The sequence below is a fragment of the Temnothorax americanus genome, unplaced genomic scaffold (assembly GCF_048541705.1).
Source record: "Temnothorax americanus isolate GAGA-0224 unplaced genomic scaffold, ASM4854170v1 Scaffold35, whole genome shotgun sequence".
In the NCBI taxonomy this organism is placed as follows: Eukaryota; Metazoa; Arthropoda; class Insecta; order Hymenoptera; family Formicidae; genus Temnothorax; species Temnothorax americanus.
The window spans coordinates 1,456,356-1,466,731 of NW_027509496.1; the positions used below are offsets into that span (position 1 = coordinate 1,456,356).

Below are 10,376 nucleotides of genomic sequence, written 5' to 3' on the forward strand. Positions count from 1 at the left end.
CGTTCTTCTTCTCCTTCTTTCTTCATTGAAAGAAAAGAGAAGAGGAATGCTTCGAAGCATTTGTAGTGTCACGTTGACCGTAGCCATAATATCATATTAATACATTATTTTATTTTTAGATATAGGTCAAGGATTGCCATTTAAAGCTGGTACGTTTGATGGGGCTGTCAGTATTTCTGCGCTTGTGGTTGTGCTATGCAAGCAAAACTTTGCACAATCCTACAAAACGTTTATATCATTTCTTATCAACGTTGTATGCATGTCTGTCAAGAAGCGCAAGAGCAGTGTTACAATTCTATCCAGAGAACGGTGAACAGGTTGTTGATATTATATATATCTTGATATATAGGCTACGGTCAACGTGATACAAATGCTCTGGAGCGTTCTTCTTCTCCTTCTTTCTTCATTGAAAAAAAAGAGAAGAGGAATGCTTCGAAGCATTTGTAGTGTCACGTTGATCGTAGCCATAATATCATATTGATACATTATTTTATTTTTAGACGTAGCTGTTGATCCGTACAAAATTACCTTTTTAAAAGAAAGGTAAAAAAGAGCGCCAAGTACACACATAATAGTGTATATGTATTATGTTGTTACCCTGTTATGTTGTTACCTCGAAAAAAACAAAGTGGTAGTATTATACCTCCAAATAGCTTTATCCTGTACATACTGTTTATACAATGCGTAATATACTACAAAAAGGCGTGATATCCGCACAAAATTACCTTTTAAAAAAAAAGGTAAAAAAAAGGCGCCAAGTACACGTATAGTAGTGTATATGTTGTTACCTAAAAAAAAAAAGAAAGTGGTAGTATTATACCTCGAAAAACCTAAGTAACAAGTTTTAGATCTTTATATCTCGAAAAATCCCGAAAAAATCTAAGCAGTAGTATCTTTATTTCCGAAAAATTATAACCCAAGTGATACACGTCACAAAATTATGTTACCTTATCAAAAAGAAGAGTCGCGCTTCAAGTGATCTATTACAATTACAAAAAAGAAATGATATCTTTTTAAATTATATAGAGCGCCAATTACAGAGAGAACATGTATATTGCCTCAAAAAATAATTGTTGCACTACTTTGAAAAATCTTTACGTTGTGTCAATTAGAAAATAATGTATAATAACAATTTTATAAAATTAAAAATTTTTATTTAAATTTAACAAGGGAATACAAGATATTTAAATACAAAGTTATTTACATGTGTATTTTTTAATGGCCACAAAGAATTACAGAGGTAACAGTACAAAATAAAAATATTTTATTAAAATACATAAATTTTTCTTGTAAAAAAACTTGGCGCTGCTAGACCTCGAAATTTTAAATAAATAAATAAACTTATTCTATACTTAATTATAAGCCGCATTATCCGCCGTCCGCGTAGCCACGCACACCCATATCACTCACTCCCACATCCACGCTGATAATCATTTAATATTACTCCCATTGCATTCTTCTCTGAATTATTTTTATTTATTGTTGTAGTTATTTATTTAAAAGGTCTAGCGCCAAGTTTTTTTACAAGAAAAATTTATGTATTTTAATAAAGTATTTTTATTTTGTACTGTTACCTCTGTAATTCTTTGTGGCCATTAAAAAATACACATGTAAATAACTTTGTATTTAAATATCTTGTATTCCCTTGTTAAATTTAAATAAAATTTTTTAATCTTATAAAATGGTTATTATACATTCTTTTCTAATTGACACAATATAAAGATTTTTCAAAGTAGTGCAACAATTATTTTTTGAGGCAATATACATGTTCTCTCTGTAATTGGCGCTCTAATTTAAAGAGATATCATTTCTTTTTTGTAATTGTCATTGATCACTTGAAGCGCGACTCTTCTTTTTGATAAGGTAACATAATTTTGTGACGTGTATCACTTGGGTTATAATTTTTCGGAAATAAAGATACTACTGCTTAGATTTTTTCGAGATTTTTTGAGATATAAAGATCTAAAACTTGTTACTTAGGTTTTTTCGAGGTATAATACTACCACTTTTTTTTTTTTTTTAGGTAACAACATATACACTACTATACGTGTACTTGGCGCCTTTTTTTTACTTTTTTTTAAAAAAAGTAATTTTGTGCGTTAAATTTATACCTTAAACTAAGACAGGTTCATACCGTATAATATACTTTATTATGCAATTTACTATATTTTGTTTTACTTTATTCCGTGTATGCAGTACTAATAGACTAAATATATACAGGTTGATGAAAAAACAAATGAGAAAAGGGAGAAATCAGTAAAAAAACAAACAGAGAAAGATGAACAAAGTGGAACTATCGTCTTCTGCGAGTGAGGATAAGGTTTTGGCCGCCAGTTTGTTGATCGTTATACCCGTAATAAGACAATTACCCGAAGGTGTCCAATGGGATTTTGATGTCCGTACCAGGTGTCACACTATGCGATGGACATCTTCAAGTATCTGAAAGAACGAGAACGCCTATTCCCCATCGGCAATTACATGGATCGGCAAGTATGCCTCTCGCAATGGATGAGAGCGCTACTGGTCGATTGGATGGTCGAGGTGCAGGAGTCGTTTGAGTTGAATCACGAGACCTTATATCTGGCTGTAAAACTGGTCGATCTATACCTAACAAAGATGACAGTCGGGAAAGAGACTTTACAACTGCTCGGCGCTGCGAGTCTTTTCATAGCGAGCAAGTTTGACGTAAGTTTTTCAATATCTCTGCTACACAAATTTTTGCCTGATAAAATTGTGCTCATGTCGAGCAGTAAACCCAATATACCACCAATGGTGGAAGATTTTTATATATGTGACGGCGCTTACACGCAAAGGGATGAGCTGATCAAAATAGAAATAAGTATTTTTAAAATAGTCAATTTTGACCTGGGAATACCTCTCTCTTACAGATTTCTTTGGCGTTATGCCAGGGTAAGATATTCACCAAGTTAACAATTTATATCGGGTATCCCATAAATTATTCTGTCCCAGGATTTAAATGAATATATTAGGCATTTTACATTATAGTAGCAATTAGCAAGTGGAAGATTCGTGTTGAAATCTCGTGTTGGAGTCTGAGCAAAAGCGATTGACATTTTTCTTTTTCAATATGTTAATTTTATGTACTCAACTAAACATAATATTTACTGTAGAAAGAAGTACATATATTAATTTTTAAAACATCAAGTTGTAGAAGATTCTCCAATAAAATATCCGTCTTATTCAAATAGAATCTATATAAACGTATACTAATTCAATCATTACTATCTGAAAATAGTGTGCCAAGGTGTCTATGCCCACGTTAACTCTGGCTCGGTACATACTGGAACATTCTCTGATGGATTATACAATGATCAGGTTTAGCAATAGCAAAATGGCAGCGGCGGCGTTGTTACTCGCGTTGCTAATGAAGGACTTGGGAGGATGAAATCCAACATTAGAATACTATAGCGGTTATAAACTTGACGACATAAGAGATATTTGCAATTTTTTAAACCAGAGCTTGCATAGAAAACACGAAGAAGCATTAAAGACTGTCCACAGCAAGTACAGTCACAAGTAAGTATTTACTTTTTGCAATATATTTTTTTTTATATATTGAACATGTTACACTTTATATATATATATATATATATATATATATATATATATATATATATTATACACGTTATATTATACATAATTTATATATACATATATTAAAACATATTTTTGTGAATAACCAATGTTCATTCGATTTTATTTGTATTCTAGGATTTTCTTTGAAGTAGCAAAGCTGCCTCTAAAAGAGACTTTAGACATATAAATAGAAAGAGTACTGAAGTAACTTGTAAGTAAAAAAAAAAAGTGCTCCAAATTCAATATATAAATACAGGCAGATGAATCATCAAGAGACACGGTAGTGTCTCGCGCCAAGTACACGCGAAGCGAGACCGCACCGTGACTCTTTTACGCGACGCGACGGGTTGCGAGTATACGAGATGTTGAGATCTCGATAACGAGTGAACGGATCAAGTTCTAATTAGGCTTGATCGATAGCTTGGGGTCCAATTAGGGGGGGGTTTCTCTTATAATATTCCGCTACGTGCCCTACGAGCGGAGATATTGCGACGCAAAGTCCAAATGTCAAAAATTTTTTTTAAGATACTTTCTTCTACGTCAACCGCTCGCATTCATCAGAGAAACGTCACTTTCACTTTTTCGCCGCTGGCGGCGCAGGTATCGCCAGTTTCGATATCGCGCGCGTATTTCAAAATTAGGTCGATAAACTTATCGGTCAGGAGGAAGATTTCTATTTAAGTAAAAAAATTAGGTATATATATAATAAATATTGAGTCAACGGAAAAGTAGGTTCTCTATGCTTGGCAGAAAGTGCCGCTAGGGAATTTTTAAGTCGATTCTTATGAATCAAGCTTGAATTTGATGTCTATGTATCCCAGGTTGCCGATGACAAGGTCCAGATAGTGCGATTTATAGTTTTCAGTGTCCAGGTGTAATAATACGTTGAATTCGATGTCTACGTGTCCCAGGTTGCCGATGACGAGGTCCACATAGTGCGCTCCGTAGTTTTTGGTGTCTACGTGTATTAATATCTTGAATTCGATGTCCACGTGTCCCAGGTTGCCGATGACGGGATCCAGATAATGCGCTTCATAGATTTCGGTGTCCAGGTGTAATAATACGTTGAATTCAATGTCTACGTGTCCCAGGTTGCCGATGACGAGGTCCACATAGTGCGCTCCGTAGTTTTTGGTGTCTACGTGTATTAATATCTTGAATTCGATGTCCACGTGTCCCAGGTTGCCGATGACGGGATCCAGATAATGCGCTTCATAGTTTTCGGTGTCCAGGTGTAATCGTACGTTGAATGCGATGTCTAGGTGTCCCAGGTTGCCGATGACTAGGTATATATATAATAAATATTGAGTCAACGGAAAAGTAGGTTCTCTATGCTTGGCAGAAAGTGCCGCTAGGGAATTTTTAAGTCGATTCTTATGAATCAAGCTTGAATTTGATGTCTATGTATCCCAGGTTGCCGATGACAAGGTCCAGATAGTGCGATTTATAGTTTTCGGTGTCCAGGTGTAATAATACGTTGAATTCGATGTCTACGTGTCCCAGGTTGCCGATGACGAGGTCCACATAGTGCGCTCCGTAGTTTTTGGTGTCTACGTGTATTAATATCTTGAATTCGATGTCCACGTGTCCCAGGTTGCCGATGACGGGATCCAGATAATGCGCTTCATAGATTTCGGTGTCCAGGTGTAATAATACGTTGAATTCAATGTCTACGTGTCCCAGGTTGCCGATGACGAGGTCCACATAGTGCGCTCCGTAGTTTTTGGTGTCTACGTGTATTAATATCTTGAATTCGATGTCCACGTGTCCCAGGTTGCCGATGACAAGGTCCACATAGTGCGCTTCGTAGTTTTCGGTGTCCAGGTGTAATAATACGTTGAATTTGATGTCCACGTGTCCCAGGTTGCCGATGACGAGGTCCACACAGTGCGCTTCGTAGTTTTCGGTGTCCAGGTGTAATCGTACGTTGAATTCGATGTCTAGGTGTCCCAGGTTGCCGATGACGAGGTCCACATAGTGCGCTCCGTAGTTTTCGGTGTCTACGTGTATTAATACCTTGAATTCGATGTCCACGTGTCCCAGGTTGCCGATGACGAGGTCCACACAGTGCGCTTCATAGTTTTCGGTGTCCAGGTGTAATAATACGTTGAATTCGATGTCCACGTGTCCCAGGTTGCCGATGACGAGGTCCACACAGTGCGCTTCGTAGTTTTCGGTGTCCAGGTGTAATAATACGTTGAATGCGATGTCTACGTGTCCCAGGTTGCCGATGACGAGGTCCACATAGTGCGCTCCGTAGTTTTTGGTGTCTACGTGTATTAATATCTTGAATTCGATGTCCACGTGTCCCAGGTTGCCGATGACGGGATCCAGATAATGCGCTTCATAGTTTTCGGTGTCCAGGTGTAATCGTACGTTGAATGCGATGTCTACGTGTCCCAGGTTGCCGATGACGAGGTCCACATAGTGCGCTCCGTAGTTTTTGGTGTCTACGTGTATTAATATCTTGAATTCGATGTCCACGAGTCCCAGGTAGCCGATGACGGGATCCAGATAATGCGCTTCATAGTTTTCGGTGTCCAGGTGTAATCGTACGTTGAATTCGATGTCTAGGTATCCCAGGTTGCCGATGACAAGGTCTACATAGTGCGCTCCGTAGTTTTCGGTGTCCACGTGTCCCAGGTTGCCGATGACGAGGTCCACACAGTGCGCTTCGTAGTTTTCGGTGTCTAGGTGTAATAATACCTCGAATTTGATGTTCACGTGTCCCAGGTTGCCGATGACGAGATCCAGATAATGCGCTTCATAGTTTTCGGTGTCCAGGTGTAATCGTACGTTGAATTCGATGTCTAGGTATCCCAGGTTGCCGATGACAAGGTCTACATAGTGCGCTCCGTAGTTTTCGGTGTCCACGTGTATTAATATTTTGAATTCGATGTCCACGTATCCCAGGTTGCCGATGACGGGATCCAGATAGTGCGCTTCATAGTTTCCGGTGTCCAGGTGTAATCGTACGTTGAATTTGATGTCTACGTGTCCCAGGTTGCCGATGACGAGGTCCACATAGTGCGCTTCGTAGTTTTCGGTGTCCAGGTGTAATAATATGTTGAATTCAATGTTTAGGTGTCCCAGGTTGCCGATGACAAGGTCCACATATTGCGCTCCGTAGTTTTCGGTGTCTACGTGTATTAATACCTTGAAATTGATGTCTAGGTGTCCCAGGTTGCTGATGACGAGGTCCACATAATGCGCTTCATAGTTTTTGGTGTCTAGGTGTATTAATAACTTTAAATCTGAATGGGTGCGTTCAGCCGATACTCCGCTAGCCTAGCAATCGTGAGCAGTTGCTCGTTTTTGCTTGTTTCTTCTCTTTTTAATCCAGTAAGTCAAAAAAGAGGAAACGAGCGAAAACGAGCGACTGCTCACGATTGCTAGGCTAGCAAAGTATCGGCTGAACGCACCCAATGTAGGACACGTAGATATCAAATTCGAGGTATTAATACATGTAGACACCGAAAACTACGAAGCGCACTATGTGGACCTCGTCATCGGCAACTTGGAACACGTGGCCATCAAATATAGGTATTAATACACCTGGACACCGAAAACTATAGAGCGCGCTATGTGGACCTCGTCATCGGCAACCTGGGACACCTAAACATTGAATTCAAGCTTGATTCATAAAAATCGACTTAAAATTTCCCTAGCGGCAGAATTAAAATTATGTCATGACATAATAAAAATCGCTGAATTAAAATTATGTCTAGACATAATAAAAATTGGACAAAAATTATGTTTAGACATAATAAAAATTGGATGAATTAAAATTATGTCTGACGTAAAAATAATTATCAAAAATATCGATACCTGAAGATATCGGTACATATACAGTTGCGAACAACATTCAGTAAGACACGCAAATAAAAATAAATAAAGAATTTTACAGTTAACGACTTATTAACATTAATCATGCTTTATTGCGATTATGTTTTATGTTGAAATTGAAAAATATATACAAGGTGTACAACTAAAAGGGTTACAGATTATTATTTTTAAAAAACTGAGCAAAATATTAAATTGTTGTTTTTTTTAGAAATAATAGTCCGTAACACTTTTAGCTTCATACCTTGTATTATATACGGTTTATAAAATTATAAGATATATTGTTTATAAGATTAAGTTGCGTAACACTACAAAAAAGCGTGATATCCGTACAAAATTACCTTTTTAAAAAAAAGGTAAAATGAGCGCCAAGTACACGCATAATAGTGTATATGTATTATGTTGTTACCCTGTTATGTTGTTACCTCGAAAAAAACAAAGTGGTAGTATTATACCTCCAAATAGCTTTATCCTGTACATACTGTTTATACAATGCGTAATATACTACAAAAAGGCGTGATATCCGCATAAAATTACCTTTTTTAAAAAAAAGTAAAAAAAGGCGCCAAGTACACGTATAGTAGTGTATATGTTGTTACCTAAAAAAAAAAAAGAAAGTGGTAGTATTATACCTCGAAAAAACCTAAGTAACAAGTAGTAGATCTTTATATCTCGAAAAATCTCAAAAAAATCTAAGCAGTAGTATCTTTATTTCCGAAAAATTATAACCCAAGTGATACACGTCAAAAAATTATGTTACCTTATCAAAAAGAAGAGTCGCGCTTCAAGTGATCTATTACAATTACAAAAAAGAAATAATATCTCTTTAAGTTAGAGCGCCAATTACAGAGAGAACATGTATATTGCCTCAAAAAATAATTGTTGCACTACATTGAAAAATCTTTACATTGTGTCAATTAGAAAAGAATGTATAATAACAATTTTATAAGATTAAAAAATTTTATTTAAATTTAACAAGGGAATACAAGATATTTAAATACAAAGTTATTTACATGTGTATTTTTTAATGGCCACAAAGAATTACAGAAGTAACAGTACAAAATAAAAATATTTTATTAAAATACATAAATTTTTCTTGTAAAAAAACTTGGCGCTGCTAGACCTCGAAATTTTAAATAAATAAATAAACTTATTCTATACTTAATTATAAGCCGCATTATCCGCCGTCCACGTAGTCACGCACACCCATATCACTCATTCCCACATCCACGCTGATAATCATTTAATATTACTCCCATTGTATTCTTCTCTGAATTATTTTTATTTATTGTTGTTTTTATTTATTTAAAAGGTCTAGCAGCGCCAAGTTTTTTTACAAGAAAAATTTATGTATTTTAATAAAATATTTTTATTTTGTACTGTTACTTCTGTAATTCTTTGTGGCCATTAAAAAATACACATGTAAATAACTTTGTATTTAAATATCTTGTATTCCCTTGTTAAATTTAAATAAAATTTTTTAATCTTATAAAATTGTTATTATACATTCTTTTCTAATTGACACAATGTAAAGATTTTTCAATGTAGTGCAACAATTATTTTTTGAGGCAATATACATGTTCTCTCTGTAATTGGCGCTCTAACTTAAAGAGATATCATTTCTTTTTTGTAATTGTAATAGATCACTTGAAGCGCGACTCTTCTTTTTGATAAGGTAACATAATTTTTTGACGTGTATCACTTGGGTTATAATTTTTCGGAAATAAAGATACTACTGCTTAGATTTTTTTGAGATTTTTCGAGATATAAAGATCTACCACTTGTTACTTAGGTTTTTTCGAGGTATAATACTACCACTTTCTTTTTTTTTTTAGGTAACAACATATACACTACTATACGTGTACTTGGCGCCTTTTTTTACCTTTTTTTAAAAAAGGTAATTTTATGCGGATATCACGCCTTTTTGTAGTATATTACGCATTGTATAAACAGTATGTACAGGATAAAGCTATTTGGAGGTATAATACTACCACTTTGTTTTTTTCGAGGTAACAACATAACAGGGTAACAACATAATACATATACACTATTATGCGTGTACTTGGCGCTCATTTTACCTTTTTTTTAAAAAGGTAATTTTGTACGGTCTTGATAACAAGGCATTAGAAATTAAGACTAGTCGCGTATTGAATTGTTGGACAACCTAGACATTAGTTAAGTGATCGTTAGCATGCGAATAGCGGCGCTGCTCTCTAAATTGTATAATGCGTGAAACAAAGGCGTAAAAAACGTAAAAAATCTTGAATGCATGTCAAAAAGTTTTGTCGCGAAACTTCATTGAGTTTTTTACGGGTACACAAGATAGTATATTGACTCATTATCTTTATTATTATTATTGTTATTATTATTTATATACATATATGACGCAGTAATCTCTATATCATTTTACAGTCTTTGCTATTTGTATAATTCATTTTACTAATTCTTTTCCTTTTTTTATTAAAAACTTATTTTAGCGCCACGCTTTTGTACCTTGCGAGATGAATTCTCAACCCGAAATTTTATATCGGGTTTTTTCAATAAGCGAGAATAGACTGAAAAGTAATGCACATGTGCTCGATCGAATTGCTCGTAAATGAAAAGATGTTTTCAAAATTTAAAGGAAAGAAAAAAATAAAATTTATCTGTTTTTTTTTACATGATTGCCTTATATAAACCAAATAAATTCTTCCCAGTGAAAAATTTTTAATGCGTAACTCTGTCCGCTTAGCTTCACCATCCACGGAAGAGTAAGACACCTTTTGAGAGGAGAGATACAAATCCCACGCGACAGCAGATTCATCAACCTAAATTGAATGTTTTACATTTGTCGCAGCAGGCTTTATTGTCACATGATTTTGAAGCAATTGGCTTCATATTTACAAAATTTTGTTTTGAGGGTCCACCGTGCTTTGAGTAATAATATCAATTCAACA

The 10,376-nt window shown here is 35.3% G+C and overlaps 1 pseudogene across 1 annotated transcript; it reads left to right on the forward strand.

The window, feature by feature from the left end:
- The first annotated feature begins 1,840 nt into the window (after positions 1–1,840).
- LOC143901578 (G2/mitotic-specific cyclin-B3-like) lies at positions 1,841–5,332 on the forward strand (annotated as a pseudogene). The gene is made up of 3 exons (XR_013258128.1): positions 1,841–2,910; positions 3,257–3,537; positions 3,733–5,332. The product of XR_013258128.1 is annotated as a G2/mitotic-specific cyclin-B3-like (transcript).
- Positions 5,333–10,376: the final 5,044 nt, after the last annotated feature.